The sequence below is a fragment of the Chenopodium album genome, chromosome 9, assembly GCF_948465745.1.
Source record: "Chenopodium album chromosome 9, dcCheAlbu1.1, whole genome shotgun sequence".
NCBI lineage: Eukaryota > Viridiplantae > Streptophyta > Magnoliopsida > Caryophyllales > Amaranthaceae > Chenopodium > Chenopodium album.
The window spans coordinates 67,728,686-67,746,865 of NC_137842.1; the positions used below are offsets into that span (position 1 = coordinate 67,728,686).

General features: G+C 36.3%; 1 protein-coding gene and 1 long non-coding RNA gene across 2 annotated transcripts in view; one reads left to right on the top strand and one right to left on the bottom strand.

Annotated features, from left to right (window-relative positions):
* LOC145558919 (LYR motif-containing protein At3g19508-like) overlaps positions 1-18,180 on the top strand; it is an 88,270-nt gene that overhangs the window by 54,379 nt on the left and 15,711 nt on the right. The gene's annotated exons all lie outside the window — the stretch shown is intronic.
* On the bottom strand, positions 14,599-17,127 carry LOC145560299 (uncharacterized). Its single transcript, XR_014093126.1, has 2 exons — positions 15,724-17,127; positions 14,599-15,052 (listed from the first exon to the last, which is right to left on the bottom strand). It is a non-coding gene; the product is annotated as an uncharacterized LOC145560299 (long non-coding RNA).

An 18,180-nucleotide genomic window follows, 5' to 3' on the forward strand; every position in this document is an offset into this window, starting at 1 on the left:
TTTGTAATATTTGATTTATGAAGTACAAATTTATACGAAGTATGTATTATAGTTGATTGTAAGATTAATACTTGTATAATGTACTGATAATTTTGTAATAAATCAAGTTTTTGTATGAATGAAGGAATTATTGATTCTTTTGCACTGTCCATCACTCCGTCCCAAGCAATTAATTTTGGAAGTTTAATGAATGAGCCTTAGCCACAACACAATGTAAAAGAATAGATCTCCTTACACCTTAGTTTAGCATGTCGTGTCACAAATCTCACAATATAAAGCTTCAAAGAACCAGTGTTAGTTTTATTTTTTGATAGGGAGAGTAACTAATATGTCATAGATATACAACTATACAAGTAAGTGAAATAAGCTATAGGAGTTATACTATACAATTTCCATAATCGAATTATTTCAGTTTATATTAGATTGGATTGGATTAAATTGAATTCAAATTCGGTTTAGATTCAATTTTAATAATCCAAAAGGCGTGGGTTAGCTTCTACTTCGTATAAAATTTAATTTGATAGGCAAAGTTTATGAATTTTGGTCAGAAGTACAATATTAATATAAGAGCATGTTCATATTTAATGGATTGAGCTGAACTAAACTAAACTAAACGAAACTTAACTGATTGGAGCTGAACTGAACTGAGCTGAAATGAATATTCTATGAAAGAAGGAAATTAAGAGTTGAACTGAACTGAAATTAAGCTGAAGTGAACAGGCCATAAGAGTGTACTTGATATATTGTATTCATAAATAATAAAAATTGATTACATTTTATAAAACCACAACATATCAAAACTATGTAACTATTACCGATGCCAAAACAATTAGCTAATGAGTAACTTGGGAACCGCGCGCCCGATCACGCGGTTCCACAACTGCTTGGTTTGTGGAGGCGGATGCACGATCCGCATGGTGCATCCGCTCCAAAGTACAAAAATGCGGAATGAACATGCAGGTATATACTAATGTACATGGGCATATAAAAGAACATAGTGTTCATTTATAATGTACATGGGCATATACATAAAAGAACATAGTGTTCATTTATAATGTACATCAGATTTTTGTGCAACAATTTTGTATATTATTTTGTATAATAATATAATTATTTTTTTTGTATAATGAAATAGATAAATAGTACTATAATTATTTTTTTACCATACATTAATTACAATCATTTCAATTTTATTTTTTTTTTTACCAAAAGTTTACTTTCTCTCTCCAAACAAAACTTCAAACCCATTTAAATTCCTCAAACCTCAAGTAAAATTTCAAGAAATTCGATATTTTGAGTCCAAAATTGTTCAAGAGGACAAATAAAAACGAAAGGTAAGACCAAATTCGATATTCATACTTGTTTATTTGACATTCATACTTGTTTATTTTGAGTTTGAGAGTTTGTTTTTTATAAATTTGATTGAAAATTGTAATATTTGATTTTATTGGGAATTAATTACGATTTTGATGTTATTTTGCTGTTGCAATGAGAAATAAAATGAAGTTCTTGAAGAAGATCGTCCGATTAATCCATTTTTGAAGAAGAAAGCAAGCAAATAGACAATTTTAGAAAAAGTTGTAAGTTCAATAATACAATGTACATTAAAATACAGTAAAATGTTCTTTTTTCATATACTTACATGATGCAAATAATACAATGTACATTAAACATGTAACCAACATTATAACATATATGTTCATTAGAATATTATACAATGTACATTATCATACAATAAAATGTACTTTTTTATATGCATACATGGTCATTTATACCAAATGTACATTTACTATATGAATAATGTTCTTTAATATTATCATGTTCTTTACTAATATTACAAATGTTCTTTAGATTTACAAAAAAAAAACATATAAAACTAGATGTTCTTTATAAAATAGCTATATGTTCTTTATAAAAACAACTATATGTTCTTTACTGAACAACTAAATGTTCATTCCACCTTTTTTTTAAAGAACACCGGATGCACCAAGCATGGTGCATCCGCCTCCACAGAAAAAAAAAATTACTCCCTCCGTCCCCTTTTGATAGTCCCTTATGGGTTAATTTTAGTCCCAAAACGTTCACATCGTTTGCTTTTTCTAACAACCATTAATAATAATTGTTTACCAAAATTCCCTCCAAATTTTAATTTTCCATGTAAATTTTGTTTTCCCATATATTTTTATTACTTTCTCTCTCCACTTTTTTGCATACCCAATGTCAATTTACTTTTTCAATGTAATTTTACTATTCTTATTTACATTTATTAATTCCCGTGAAAAATGCTCATAAGGGACTATCAAAAGGGGACGGAGGGAGTATAAAAGTATTACTCGGGGTTGTAAAGTAAGTTTTAACGCTTTATAGATAATTAAAAAAAACTTACAATGGGATAACCATAACTAAAGGTATTGCTAGATTATATACACACGGAGCAACCGAGCAATATATATACAGCGGGCATATCTGCATATGTGATATTCCCGCTTATTCTCTCCTCAATTTTTTTTGCTTTGCTTGCTTGTTCTTCAATCTCTCTCCTCATTCTCTTCAATCTCTCTGCTCTAACATGGCTCCACCTGAGAGAATATGTGAATATTTGCCGTAGCCTTTTCATTCATCAAATATTAGTATATATACAAGATTAGAGGCATCTAGGTTAAGCTATGCTAAACTAGGAAAGATATACACTAAATATATGCAAGATAATTACAAAAGATTATTTCCATAATCTATCACACCCCCGCAGTCGAAACGGTAGGACTACGAACGCTGAGACTGTCCCGAAAATCATCAAATAACACCTTTGGCATACCTTTGGTGGAAATGTCTGCAATCTGGTATCGGGATGGAACATGTAGGACACGAACTTCGCCGCGTTGAACCTTCTCGCGAACAAAGTGAATGTCCATCTCAATGTGTTTAGTGCGCTGATGTTGAACCGGATTACTAGAGAGATAAATCGCACTAACATTGTCACAATAAACCAATGTTGCCTTCGAAATAGGAAGAGATAGCTCAAGCAACAAATTGCGAATCCAGCAGGATTCAGAAACCACATTTGCAACCCCTCTGTACTCTGCTTCACAACTGGACTTAGACAAAGTGGGTTGGCGTTTTGAAGACCAAGAAATCAGATTATCACCAAGGTACACACAATACCCTGATGTAGAACGACGAGTGTCCGAACACCCGCCCTAATCAGCATCCGTGTATGACACAAGAGAAGAAATAGGAGTTTTATGCAATTGTAGACCAAAATCCGTCGTACCTCTAATGTATCGAAGAATGCGTTTTAACGCATCCATGTGCTCAACACGTGGTGAGTGCATAAATAAGCAAACCTGCTGAACTGCATAAGAGATATCTGGTCGGGTAAATGTCAAGTACTGCAAAGCACCACAAAGGCGCCGATAAGAAGTAAGATCGTCATACAAAACACCCTCCTGAGTGCTCAACTTGCCTTTGGTGTCAACAGGAGTAGGCGAAGGCTTGCAATTTGCCATTCCTGCTTTTTCCAAGATTTCCTGCGCATACTTCTTCTGAGATAAAAATAAACCATTGTTACCTCTAGTAACAGCAATACCCAAAAAATAACTCAATGGACCTAGATCCTTCATTGCAAATTCAGAGCTGAGCCGAGAAATAATATGTTGTCGGAGAGATTCCGATGAAGCAGTGAGCACAATATCATCAACATACAGAAGTAGCTAAGCAGTATCATTACCATGGCGATAAATGAACAATGAAGTATCAAATTTACTATTAGAAAATCCAATAGTAGCCACAAAATCTGCAAAATGTTTGTACCATGCACGGGGTGCCTGTTTCAGACCATATAGTGACTTCTCTAATAAACAGACATGATCAGGGTTATTAGGATCCTTGAATCCCATAGGTTGATACATGTAAACCGTTTCATTAAAATGACCATGTAAGAAAGCATTTTTCACATCCAATTGATGAATTTTCCAAGACTTAGCCAAAGCAATGCTAAGAACCACCCAAATAGTAGCCGGTTTAACAACCGGGCTAAAAGTTTCATCACAATCAATGCCTTCCCTTTGAGTTTTACCATCACCAACAAGACGTGCCTTATGTCTCTCAAAAGACCCATCAGACTTAGTCTTATGCCGAAAAATCCACAAAGACCGAATTATGTTCACATTCGGTGGTCGTGGAACCAATTTCCAAGTTCCATTGTCAATAAGAGCATCATACTCTTCCTGCATAGCAATTTTCCAATTATGGTCACGAAGTGCATTAACCGGGTTCTTTGGAATAGGTGATATGGAAGTAGTAGTATGATGAGATTGATCTTGGTATTTGGGATTGGGCTTGACAATTCCATGTTTACTACGAGTAGTCATGGAGTGGGTTGGTGTAGGAGTAGGATAGGAGAAGGAAAAAGAAGAGAAATCGGGTGGAATGTGAAGCACCCCCTGCTCGTCCACACCCGCACCAGCGGCCGATGGAAAACCATCGGGTTGGGCAGTGGGCTCGGCAGAAATGGGAGCTCTAGCACCAACACCCGCTGGTAACCCGGCGGAGGATGCAGGCAGTGGCACAGGGCCACGCTGCAGGGTGCTGGGAGAGTCCTCACCTGCTGGCAGGGGGGTGATGTGGGGGGGCAGATGGAGCTGCTGCTGGGCAGGCAGCGTATTCCGCAGCTCATCCGCGGCCTGGGCTGGTGTGCCGCAACCAGGCTGCGGGGTAGACTGCCTAGGGGAAGAAATTGGCGAAGGTAGAAGCTGCTGGGGGGACTGATTTGCGTGGGGTGTATGAGTAGGACGCTGATCAATGCTAGCATCATAATTATGTTGAAGCAATGGATGAGTAAGAGGTCCTAAGCTATCACCCAAGAAATCATAAGAATGGGGTTGTGGAGAATGAATTTTAGAAAATGGGAAGACCGATTCATCAAACCAAACATGTCTTGCAATTATAATTTTGCGACTCGAAATATCATAACACTTATAACCTCTATGATTGCTTGGATATCCAAGAAAAACACAAGGAGTAGAGCGCGGTTGAAGTTTGTTAATTTGAGTAGAAGAGAAAAGAGGATAACATAGACAACCGAACACCCTAAGATGAGAATAGTTGGGGTGTTTTTGATATAATATTTGAGTGGGAGACTTATAATCAAGAAGCTTAGTTGGCAAGATGTTGTGTAAATAGGTAGTCATTTCTAAAGCATGATGCCAAAAGGAGGGAGGCATAGAGGCATGACATAGGAGAGTTCCAACGATATTATTAATAGTCTTAATTTTACGTTCGGATTTGCCATTTTGAGGAGAAGAGTATGGACAAGATAACCGGAAAACCATCCCATGTTGGTAATCAAATTTAATAAAAGGATCATTTTTACATTCGGTTCCATTATCACATTGGAAAGCTTTGACCTCCCGTTCAAATTGAGTACGAATATAAGTTCTAAGTCGAAGAAACAAGTTGTAAACTTGAGACTTGGATGCAATTGGAAAAGTCCACAAAAAATTTGTGTAATCATCAAGAAAGAGAACATAATATTTGTGCCCAAGAGAGCTAGATACGGGAGAAGTCCACAAATCACTATGAATAATGTCAAAAGGCATAGTAGTATGAGATTGAGAATCGTAAAAAGGCAATTTTATTAGTTTTCCCAAAGGACAAGAGTGACAAACATCAATATGAGCCTTATTACATTTTATCAATTTATTACTACGTAATGAACCTAAAATCGCATTTCCCGGATGACCTAAACGGGAATGCCACACACTTGGAGAGACAACTGCAAAAGCTGATGGAGAGGAATAAGAAAGGACTTGACAATCCGAGAAGAAAGGGTAAAGATCGCCACTGCTATCACATCTCACTATTTTGCTCCCCGTTTGCAAATCCTTCACAGAAAACCCAAAAGGATCAAACTCAATGGAAACACTATTATCAATAGTGAATTTTCGAACAGAAATAAGATTTTTGATAAGCTTTGGGACATGAAGGACATTTTTGAGTTGAAGTGTGTTTTGATTAAGAGATTCGTGACCATAACCTTGAATTGGAATTTTGCTACCATTACCAACAATAATAGAATTATTACTGTTTTTATGCAATTGAACATATGAATATAATTTACCTTGGGAATTGGTCATATGTGATGTAGCACCGGTGTCCATGTGGTAGTTCGGATCCACCATAGACAAGGTATGCATAGCTTGTTCAATATTAGTCGGAACATAACCCGGAGAAGGAGGGGCAGCCATGTAGTATGCTTGCTGAGGTCGAGGTCCGAGAACACCATTCTGATTCGGGAATTGAGGAGTGCAAGGAGTGAAGGAATTGTGTCTTCGATAAGTGCAATTACTAGATATATCAAGGATCACTATTATGGAGATAATAAGTTCATTCTATTGGGGCGTCATCCTCCGTTGCTAGACTATGAGAGATGATCTTTGGGCTAGTCAAATAATCCAAAGCCCTTTAGAATGGATCCTATAAGGTCACACACAAGGGTAATGGGTTAAGCAAGTTAGAGGCCCATTAATGGGCCTCATGAGCATTTAATTAGTCATGCCTAGGGTTGATCAATTAAGTCACAATTAACATACAGTGAATTGTGAATCTAAGCAACCAACATCCAAAGCCCTCTCCCCTCTCAAAATCACGGCCCTCTCTCTCCCCTCTCACCCACGGCCGGCCACCCTAGTGGTCCTCGTGGTGTTGTGCGGTGGTTCTTGGCTAGTTCGTTGTTCGTTCATCTCCGTAGAAGGTCGATTGAAGAGTTCTCTCGCGACTAACTAGCATTAGTGGAGGTCTTAATCTGTGCCCGTGGAACAAGTAGAGGAATCACACTTGAGGTTCTTTATCTCCCCAGTTCTTGCTCGATCACCGGTGGAATCACGCTTCAAAGGTATAATTCTTACTTCTTTATGTGTTATGCATGAGATCCTTGGTTTGGTGCTATATGAATATGATTCATGTTAATTCCGCAATTAGTACCTATAATCTCCTACAATGGTATCAGAGCGCCTCTTGCAATTACATATATTGAGTAATAATTCTTTGATAATCCACAATTTTAATTCAATTAGGAGGGAGAATAATTTAATTATGGGTCAATTGTTATTTTAAATGTGATTTAACAATATAGAATCATTAAAGATGTTTAATTTGCTCCATATTAACCTTGAATTGATCCGAATTTTTGCCCTAATAGCTTCGAAAATTTCGAACCCCAAGAACCCTAATTTTTGAAAATTTCGAAAATTTAAACCCTAATTTGTGAAATTTTGTGTTTAATTTTGATTTATTTCGATTGTAATATGTTTAAAGAATTTAATCTATTTGATTACATGTTAAAATTATGAATTTTCATGATCAAATTATTTAATTTAAGTGTTAAATTAAATTGGGGATTAATTTCATCAAGAACCCTAATTTCAAAATTGAATATGATTTAGTTTTGGAATTAATTGGACCACATAAAGTTTAATTTAATTTTACAAAATCTGTTTTGTTTTATTTAATTGAAAATAAAAAAATAAAAAAAAATAAAAATTCAGCAGCAGCAACCGCGGCTGCCGCTGTTGGTGGTCCGGAGGGAGGAGCGGGGAGGGGTCAGAACAGCAGCAACAGCAGCACCGTGCACCTGCAGCGCGACACTGCTGCTGCTGCCCTGCGTCGCTGCACAGCAGCGTACACCTTGCAGTGTACGGCCACCGTGGCTGGCTTCGGCTGGCCACACCACGGTGGCTGGCGACAGCTTTTTCAAAAAAAAAAAAAAATTATTTTATTTTATTTTGGATAAAATCAGATTTTCAAATTTTAAAAAGATAAGTTTTAATTTTGAAAAGATAATTAACAAGATTAAAGTTGTTAAGTTTGGATAATTATGGAGCAAAAGATTCTATTTGGATAATGATTGATTAAATAATGTGATTATCCCATAATTATTTATGGATAATAATTGATTTAAAATATATGATTGGTTAGTAATTATGATAGAATTTCCTAAATTAATTAGGATAATCATGGAAAATAAATATGATTTATCTTCCATAATTCAAATAAGATTTGATTCTATCTCATACCTAAATTAAAATATATGATATTTTATGATTGGTCATGAATAATATATGATATTATCTAATTACAGTAATTAATTATAATATGAGATATTTAGAAGCCATGTTTCCTTTATTGTGAACATCGATGTTGTAGTTTAGGAAAGCATGATGAGTGATTTATTATATGGCACTTTATAATATATGATATTGTTTATTGCTATATATAGACTAGTATGGCCTAAACATGGGCACGGGCCGTGCCGGCACGCGGGCGGCACGGGCCCGGCACGACTCCGGCACGGCCCGGCACGGCGGCCCACCTGTGGGCCGTGGGCCGTGCCGTGAACAAAATTGTGGGATTTGGCACGGGCACGGCACGTGGCACGCCGGGCGGCACGGTGGCCGGCACGTGGGCCGGCACGCTGGCACGACCCGGCGGCACGGCACGTGGCACGGCCGGGCACGGCACGGCACGGCACGAGCCCGCAAGGCACGGCCCGGCACGGCCCGGCACGGCACGGCCCGTGCCATACCGTTGGAAAACTAGCCGTTTATGGCCGTTTTCCAACAGCTATAAACGGCTAGTTTTCCACCCCTTTTCCCACCCAAATTCCCTATAAATACCTCATATTTTCCTCCAAAATTTTCACAATTCATCAACTTATCTCTTCTCTCTTATTCTCTAATTTTCTTACTCCCAAATTCTCAATTCTCAAATTCCTACAAATCCTACAAATCTACAATCTTGCTCTCTTTTGTGAAAAAAAAAAATTCCTACTCTCTTATAAATTTTACATTTTTACTATTATTACCTTTATTAGTCTACTACCAAAAAAAAAAATTGTTATATTTACATTCGGGAAATTATAAGTTCGGGAAATTATAAATTTGGGAAAGCATTGAAGCGTCATTGTAAGATCTAACTCAACTTTATTTTAATTTGTTATTGTTAGTTGTTAATCTTGTTATTATTATTATTATTATTATTATTATTATTATTATTATTATTATTATTATTATTATTATTATTATTATTATTATTATTATTATTATTATTATTATTATTATTATTATTATTATTATTATTATTATTATTATTATTATTATTATTATTATTATTATTATTATTGTATTCTTGGAAGTTGGAACTACTTAATTATATAAAAACTACTTTCTATTTTAATTGTGGGTTATTTGGATTGTTGAAATCTGTCTAAGGCGGGACTTGGGCTCTGGACAACGTCGCTCCTAACCTCTCCTACCTGGGATCTCATTGATCCAAGTAATCTACTATTATTATAATTATTTTTAAAAATTTAATTTATATAAAAACTACTTACTAATTCTTATTGTTATTGTTATTATTATTGTTGTGAATTGTTATTATTATTATTGTTGTGAATTGTTATTATTATTGCTATTGTTACTTTGTTATTGTTATTGTTATTTGTATTATTATTATTATTGTTATTGTTACTTTTATTGTTATTATTATTGTTATTGTTATTTGTATTATTATTATTATTATTGTTATTGTTACTTTTATTGTTATTATTATTAATTAATCATGGCATCAAACCCGAACGCTTCCTCCTCCTCTAGAAAAGCCAAGTCAAAACGTAGGGAATCACCAAATCCAAACACTTCAATGCCTATGCCCCCCCCTAACATGCCCTTTCCCTCCCCTAACATGCCCTTTCCAAACACTTCCACCCCTTTCTTTAATCCCCAAATCACGGGAGGGCAAGAACAAATGGATGATATGGCTCCTTGGACCCAATTTCAACAAAGCCAATTTCAACAACATGAATTTCCTTTTCCTCTTCCTTCCCAAGGTAGCCAAACACAAGCCTGCGGGTCGAGTGAACCATCCACCCAAATGCCCAACACCCAAAATCCTAACATATTAGAGTGGTGTACCGAAGAGGATTTTGCTCAAACCAAAAGAAAGAGTGAAGTTTGGTCACATTATCAATTAAGTAAAAATGGACAAAAGGCCAAGTGTCGGACTTGTGGTAAAATTTTCTCGGCCGATACCAAGGGAGGGACGGGACACCTTAATAGACATACAAAAAAATGTGGTGGACCATCTAGTGATCCAACCCAACCCAAAATTTCTCAATTCCATCCACAAGGCTTCATTTACAATTACGAGAGAGATAGGGATGAACTTGGGAGAATGATTGTACATGCGGAACAACCTTTTCTTTTCGCCGAAAATGATGCCTTCAACAACTATGTTAACCGAGCACTACAACCAAAACACAAAAAAATCTCCCGAAAAACCGTTGGATCTGCTGCCATGAAGAGTTATCTAGAGTACAAATTGAAATTAGTAAATGAATTAGCTAATCTTCCTAGTAGAGTTTCTTTAACCGCCGATGCATGGGATGGTGGTTACGGACTCCACTATTTATGTGTTACTTGTCATTGGTTAGATAATGAGTGGATGTTACAAAAACGCATCATTCATTTCAAAATGCTTGAATACCCTCATACCGGTCTTAACATTTCACATCATTTAATGGAAGCCATTGATGCATATAGTCTTAGGGATAAAATCATGTCAATGACTTTCGATAATGCAACTTCTATGACATATAGTGCGAATTTGGTCAAAAACCAATTGACCGATGTTATATTAGATGGAAATGCACTTCATGTTAGATGCATTTGTCATGTTCTTAACTTGTGTGTGAAGGATGGAACACAAGCAATTGGTCCATTTTATCACAAAATAAGGAATGCTATTATGTCTATTAATAGCTCTAACATGAGATATCAAGAATGGAAAGGTTTTTGCAGGCAACAACGGATAAAAACCATAAAAATAACACCGGATTGTCCAACTAGGTGGAACTCCACCTATGAAATGTTGAGTCGGGCAATCGAGTACAAGGTTCATTTAACACTTTTTTATAATATGAAATTTCCACAAAATGCTTTACTAGAAGATGATTGGGTTAATTGTGAAAAATATATGCAGTTTTTACAATTACTATATGGTATGACACATTGTTTTTCTTCTGTATATAATCCTTGTTCTCATTCTTTTCTTAGTAATGCATGTTTACTTGCACAACTTTTTGCGGAACACCGATCTCAACATGTTTATCGTGGATATCTTCCATCCATGGAGGAAAAATGGCGTAAATATTACACCGATATTCCTATGATTTATATTTTTGCTTCTATTTTAGATCCTAGGCAAAAATATGATGGCACCTTTTTATTAATTGATATTTATTATAGTAACATGAATTTTGAAGATGATGTTGAAGCTTTTAAAACTAAGGTGACAAATGATTTTTTTTCTTTATACTCCACCTATGAAAGTAAATATGGAACCGTGTCTCGATTTGCCCCTTCTCAAACATCCAAAAATGTAAGTAAACGGGCCAAAAGTTTATTTGCACAAGCTGCTAACATGATGTCCAAGTTTTCAGGTACGGAATCATCATCAAGTAAGAGAACACAAAGCGATGTTTCGGAGTTGCAAATGTACTTAAGTTACGACTTCATGAAAGGCATGGACGATGAAGAGAAGTTTGGCCTCGACATCCTCGATTGGTGGAAATCACAAACCGTGAAACATCCAATTTTGTCGGCAATGGCTCGTGATATTTTTGCAATCCAAGTCTCCTCCGTTGCCTCCGAAAGAGCTTTTAGTGCGTCGGGACGAGTTTTAGACGATAGAAGAACAAGACTAAAACCCGAAACACTTGAAATGTGTGTTTGCTTCAAGGATTGGTTGGATGCCGAAACTCGTTCTCAAGATCGTACTTATGCACAAAACGACGACGATGAAGGAACGTCGACTTCTTTTAGTTCTCATACTTCTCAATCAACTCAATTGGCGGATGAACTTGAACCTCTAGAAGACGAAGACGAAGACGAAGACGAAGACGAAGACGAAGGCGAAGGCGAAGACGAAGACGACCAATAATAATTACATGATTACATATTTACATTATACACTATTGTATTCTTTTTGTATTATCGAACTTCGTATTCCGTATAATAAATGAAGTTATTCAATATTCATACACTATTGTACGATTTTTAATTATCATTACTTATTTTGTATTATTGAATTATCGTACATTCGTACCGCGGTACCGGCTACCGTCATATAATAAAATAAGTTATTCTTCAATTTTTTGTGTTTTCGGATTATCGCACTCGTATTTTTTTTTTATTATATGCATTGTTGTTTTTTGCTAAATTAATAAAATTGTTTTTATTTGTTTAAATAAACTTAAACATAATTATTAATTAGATAAATAATTTATATAACCTAAATTAAAATAAAGTTGTTCAAAAAATGAAAATAAAATATATTAACATTAACATTTAACATAAACATAAATTAATCACATATATTAAGTTGTACTAAAAAAAATATATATCGTTTAATTCGTTTTTTTTTTTTCATTTATTAAAAAAAAAATAAATAAAAAAAAAAAAAAAAAAAAAAAAAAGCTGGCACGGTTTGGCCCGCGGCCCGGCACGGCACGGCCCGCAAGGCACGTGGGCCGTGCCGTGCCGTGGGCTGGGGTGTGCCAAATTCAGGCACGGCACGGCACGGCCCGCCGCGGATCCGGCACGACACGGCCCCCACCCCGGCACGGCCCGCGGCGGCACGGGCACGGCCCGTGCCCATGTTTAGTACTATGGCCCATAGATTCTAAATACGATCTGCGCATCGTGATGTATTTTTGTAATCTAAATACGGTCTGCGTGCCGTTAAGTATTTTTGTAATTTATTTTATTTTATTTAAGTAGGAGATAGAATAGAATAGTATTACAGGTTGCAGTTGATCCAAAAGCCAATGAAGTGAAGGCCCAAAGGAGCAAGATGGATGAGATCCATGAAGGTTCAAGTGGGAGCATTTTTTATGGAAGATGTCTCACTACTACTCCGATCCTGCCAAACAAATAAAGATATAATGGCATGTCTGGTTCTTATATCATATGTAGTTGCCCATCAGTCATCACATTAAAAAAGTGCCAGGAAAAGATCCCTAGTTTATTTGTCAACATTGGAATATTTGACAATAGTAAAAGATACAGCATATTATATTGTGGGATGTTGATCAAGTCTAATGCTGAAATTCTTATTACGAATCTGTCGCCCTACACATATATTGTTATCACATTATATGCAAATAAGTAACCTTATAGCAACTTCACACTGTAGACCCACATCTCAAAAGTAAGCATCATTTCGCTGTTTCAAGGATTCAAAATTTGATTTTAGCTTGTACAAAAACTGAAATTTATAGCAAATTTTCACATTTGCTACCACCTAAAACGCCTCGCTTCAGATTTGCTACCTATTTATTTATTTTTTTTACTTTGCTACCACCTAAATCAGATTTTGTTAAAAATCACTACCACTTAACGGAATCCGTTAGGATTTTCGTTAAGTTTATTAAAAAAAAAAAAAATTAAAAAAAAAAAAAAAAAAAAAAAACCAGCAACCCCACCCACCCCCTCCCCTAATCTGCCACCCTCTCCCTCCCCTAATCTGCCACCCTTCCCCTCCCCCCTTCCGGCGGCCGGCGCCTAAAGATTCTGTCGGCGCCGGTGACCTCACCCCCCTCCCTTTTCCCCACCCAAAATTGCAAAGCCGACACCCCCAAACCCAGACCACCACCGCCACCGTAACCCCCAAAACCCATACCAACACCACCGTAACCCCCTTTCCCCTTCCCTCCACCGGAAATTGGCCCCCCTCCCCTGATTCCCCCACCGAAATCGACCCCCCTCCCCTTCCCCTACCCTTTTCGGCCATCCCTAACCCTAAACCACCACCCCAAAACCACCACAACCGAAACCCTAAAATTCGTTTAGGGTGGTTTTGGGGTGGTGGTTTAGGGTTAGGGACGGCCGAAAAGGGTAGGGGAAGGGGAGGGGGTCGATTTCGGTGGGGGAATCAGGGGAGGGGGGCCGATTTCCGGTGGAGGGAAGGGGAAAGGGGGTGGTTTTCGTTCGGGGTGGGGGTCGGAGCTCAAGAACGGGGAAAGGGAAAGGGGGATTGGATGCGCATAGGGTGGGGGAAAGGGAGGGGGTGGGTTCGCGCGGCGGCGCTGGCGCCGGCAGAGGGAGGGGGAGGTGAGGGGTGGCAGTGAGGAGGAGGGGTGGTTGGAGGGGTGGCTAAACGGTGGAGTGGGCCCACTAACGGAAATAGTAACAGAATAAGGCATGTGGTAGTGATTTTTAACAAACTCTGTTTTAGGTGGTAGTAAAATAAAAAAAATAAAAAAATTTAACAGGTACCAAATGTGAAGCTTGGTGTTTTTAGTGGTAGCAAATGTAAAAATTTCCAAATTTATATTGATATAACATACATGGCTAAATGTGGTTTATGGGCTCAAGTTGATCTTAATACAAAAAATTGATAGAAGTATGTTCTTAGATAAATATATGTGGTTTACGGGCTCAAGTTGATCTTAATCACAAGTTGATAGAGTGAGTAATGTTCTTAGATAAATGTGATTTACAAACTGAAGTTGATCTTACGACATGAAACATTATAACAATCCAATGGAATAAATTATAAATTATATAATGTACAAGATTTAACAGATGTATCAGTACATAATGATATTCGTATGAGGATAATTGATCTATATCCAGCATTTTGTCGTCCTTGCTACTTATGAGACAGTGAAAATGGGTAGCTATGATGACACAGCATCATCACCTAAAACTACAAGTTTATTGTTGATAACTAAACAATCAATCAATCAAAGCCTAAATTTGATTATTGTTGATAACAGAACAAGATACAAAAAAGGCAAATGCATTATTGTTGACGCTCCATAGTCCATATTCCACAACATCCAACATGAATTCTTCAATGTAATTGTTAGCACAACAGAATAATGTCTTTCTCTTCACCAAACAGAGTCAAAGCCTTTTCATGCCTTCACATTCTACTATCTCACTGATTCTAGTTTCATGTCTGAATTCAGCTATCAAACGACGCCCACCGGCGCCTACAAAAATTCATGGCATTAATTACACTGAGATTTAAACTGTAAATCTAGCATAAGCATTTAAATTTAGTCTATCATTAACATGTTAATACAAAATTCACCAAAGTGTAGAGATTATAATCAATCCATGTCTTGTGATGGTGGGTTAAAATCATAGTGCAAAGAATTGGAGAGCGACAGTAGTAAGGATGCATTATTCAACTGGCTGAACAACTCAAGTATGCCATAACAAGCACCACCATCGCTAAATAGTATATTGGAAAATTAATTTGCTACAAGACTATCTCTAGAGATTTTACTTTCTTTTCTACTCTGGTTCTGGTTGAGTTGGCCTAATTTGGGGGCATTATATGGGAAAGCATGCAAGAGAAGAATTAAAAGTAAACTCAACATGTAAAAACAGTCCAACACTCTAAGGTAGAAAAAACTAGTGTTGCTTCATCTTATTATGTGGCAGAATATACAACCATTTTAGGTTCAAGTATCATATGTGTGGTGGTCTAGTGGAGGCTTTGCTAACTTGGCAGCTACGGACTATACCACTAATGGTGGAGTATCATTTGTGGAGCACGATAATGCTCCTAAATGATTATGCAGGGTCACATAAGCCAGTTAAAAATAATAAAAAGTGCAACAATGCCAACAAGTGAACAGGGAAGCCATAGGAATACCTATCAATAGCAAGAGTCGGAGGGTGGTACGTTAACTCATCACAGCGATCACATGATGCCAAACCAAAATTGGCACCATCAGGCAAGTCGAATATTCCAACATCACGGTGATAGGGTGATGTTAGGAATAAAGGATTCATAACCTCTTCTTGATAGCGGCTGCTACAATCCGGGAAACTATGTTTGACAAAAAATATGCAGTTCCTGTTGCACTCCACATTCCCAAAGATGTTACTAGCAGTGGCAGCAAAAGAGAAATCGAAACCCACAAAAAGAGCTAGATCACCCAAGCTTACAACCTCAACCCACTCTCGGGTTTGTACCCTTAACTTATAAACTAATATATGAGGTCTTAACCCTCCTCAAACTTTGTATCGACAAGTGACAAGTAGATACAAATCACCGGAATGTTCTACCAACCGCTTCCTCCTCCTCTGAAGCAATTGCAGCCCCTCCAGATTGCAGTTAGGAGGGGGTAAGGCGATTTGAGTCAACTCTAACGAATACAAATCCACTAAAAAGGCTCTCCCTTTGCAATCAACAACACACAATCTCCCTTCCAAATTAACAATATCATCAAACCTAATGTCTTCGTCCGACTGGGTCAGGGGTTAATTCAGATCCCAACAACCTCAACAATCCCACTTTCCCTCCTCGCAAAAGGGCAGCCACAACAACATTTTTTCCATCCTCATCATCACAATCAATAGGAATAGGATAAATAATACTAACATAATTATAATTACTCACAATAATAACTTTATCAACAACACCATTATAACCAGCTAAAAATCGAAATCGATCAAATTTAACAAATCTTTCCTTCACATTTTCTTCTTTATTATGAAGAAGAACAATTCCATAAAACTTAGTAATTGGAGAAATAGTAAAATCAAGCATATTTTTTACCTTAAAAAACCCATCAATAGAAGATTTTGAGGAGAAAACATGAGGCAGAAATTTACTAGGAAGAAGCTCCTCAAATTCAGCAAGCTTGCCAGAAGCCCAATTTACAAATCCGAATGCGGATTTATAATACCCATGCCCAGTTTGTTCGGATTCTTTGGGGTGAAGCAAATACATAGTTCTCTCTGTTAGAATAAATGATGAAGGTGGATCCCTTCTCTTTATGCAGTCGTAAATTATTGGAGGTTCAGGGATTTTAAAAGCTTCAATTTTGGGTTTAAAGAAGAGAGCAGATCTCCATGACTTGCAAACTGACCGGAATCTCAGGACGTCTAACCGGAATTTGAGGCGTTTTCCGATTTCTAATAGAAGCTCCGGTGGGAGATCCGACCAATCCACTACTCTGTGCCTTCCCATATCTCCTTTTCGTCAACTCTTGTATGTTATGGAACTTACTAGGGTTTTGAGGATTTATACTCTTAAAGTAGGCAAAACATATGCGTCACATGCGTGAGACGTAAAAAGAGCTAGTGTATCACTTTTAAAAAGTAGAGGTATATAAAACAAGACTTATTTTTTTTTAATATAATTATAAGTTTAAAATTAATACAAAGTATTTTATTTTGATCCAACTTATGCGAATATAAAAGTTTTATTCAGTTTATCAATGTATAACGGAAACTATTCCAAAAGTGCCGCTTGATATATAATTTATTCAATTTTTTTAATTTGTGTTTGATATGTTGGGATTAAAATATTGTAAATTGAACAAATTATATTCATGATATAGTATGATTCTTGAATACAAGTACAGTATATGTTTTATGTAGGAACTAGGGAAGGTTTACAATTCCCAAATACTCCGTATATTGCTATATTTTCTTATCAGGGCTATAAAAGCAATACTCCGTAACAATCTAATATCATATCATATAACTAATAATAACTAATATATAAAGCTAAACTTTTAGCTAGACGACGAGATAACGACACTTGGCATTCCAACTTTTCGCCAAGTGTCGAATGCCAAGTGTCGCGTCACGTAGGGTAGAGTTATAAAAAAGTTAATTTAGAATTATATAAAAAAGTCAATCAAATTTGGATAGAATTTTAGGATAAAATTATTAATTTAGAGTTTTATTTTCGATAAAATAGCAATATTTCAAATGTACAAATTAAATTATAATTTATTAAAAAAAAATTATAACACTCATAAATTATCATATAAATTTATTTTTTGTATCATATTATTTTTTTGGAGCGAAGGAATTAGCTCAAAATGCACCACATCCATTATTTATAATATATTCTAATCAATTAAAACAATATACTTTATTATTTCAGGTTACGGGTCAAGAAATGTTTTTCACCAATATTATTATTAGTCATTACATGCCTACTATATAGTTTAAATCATCACAAAAACACATCAATTCCTAACTAATTTTGTATCAATGATATGTACTGTTTTAAAATTTGACATATAGTTAAAAATTTATCTTAAAATTCAATAAACAACCCGGGCATCGCACGGGCACAAAACTAGTATAT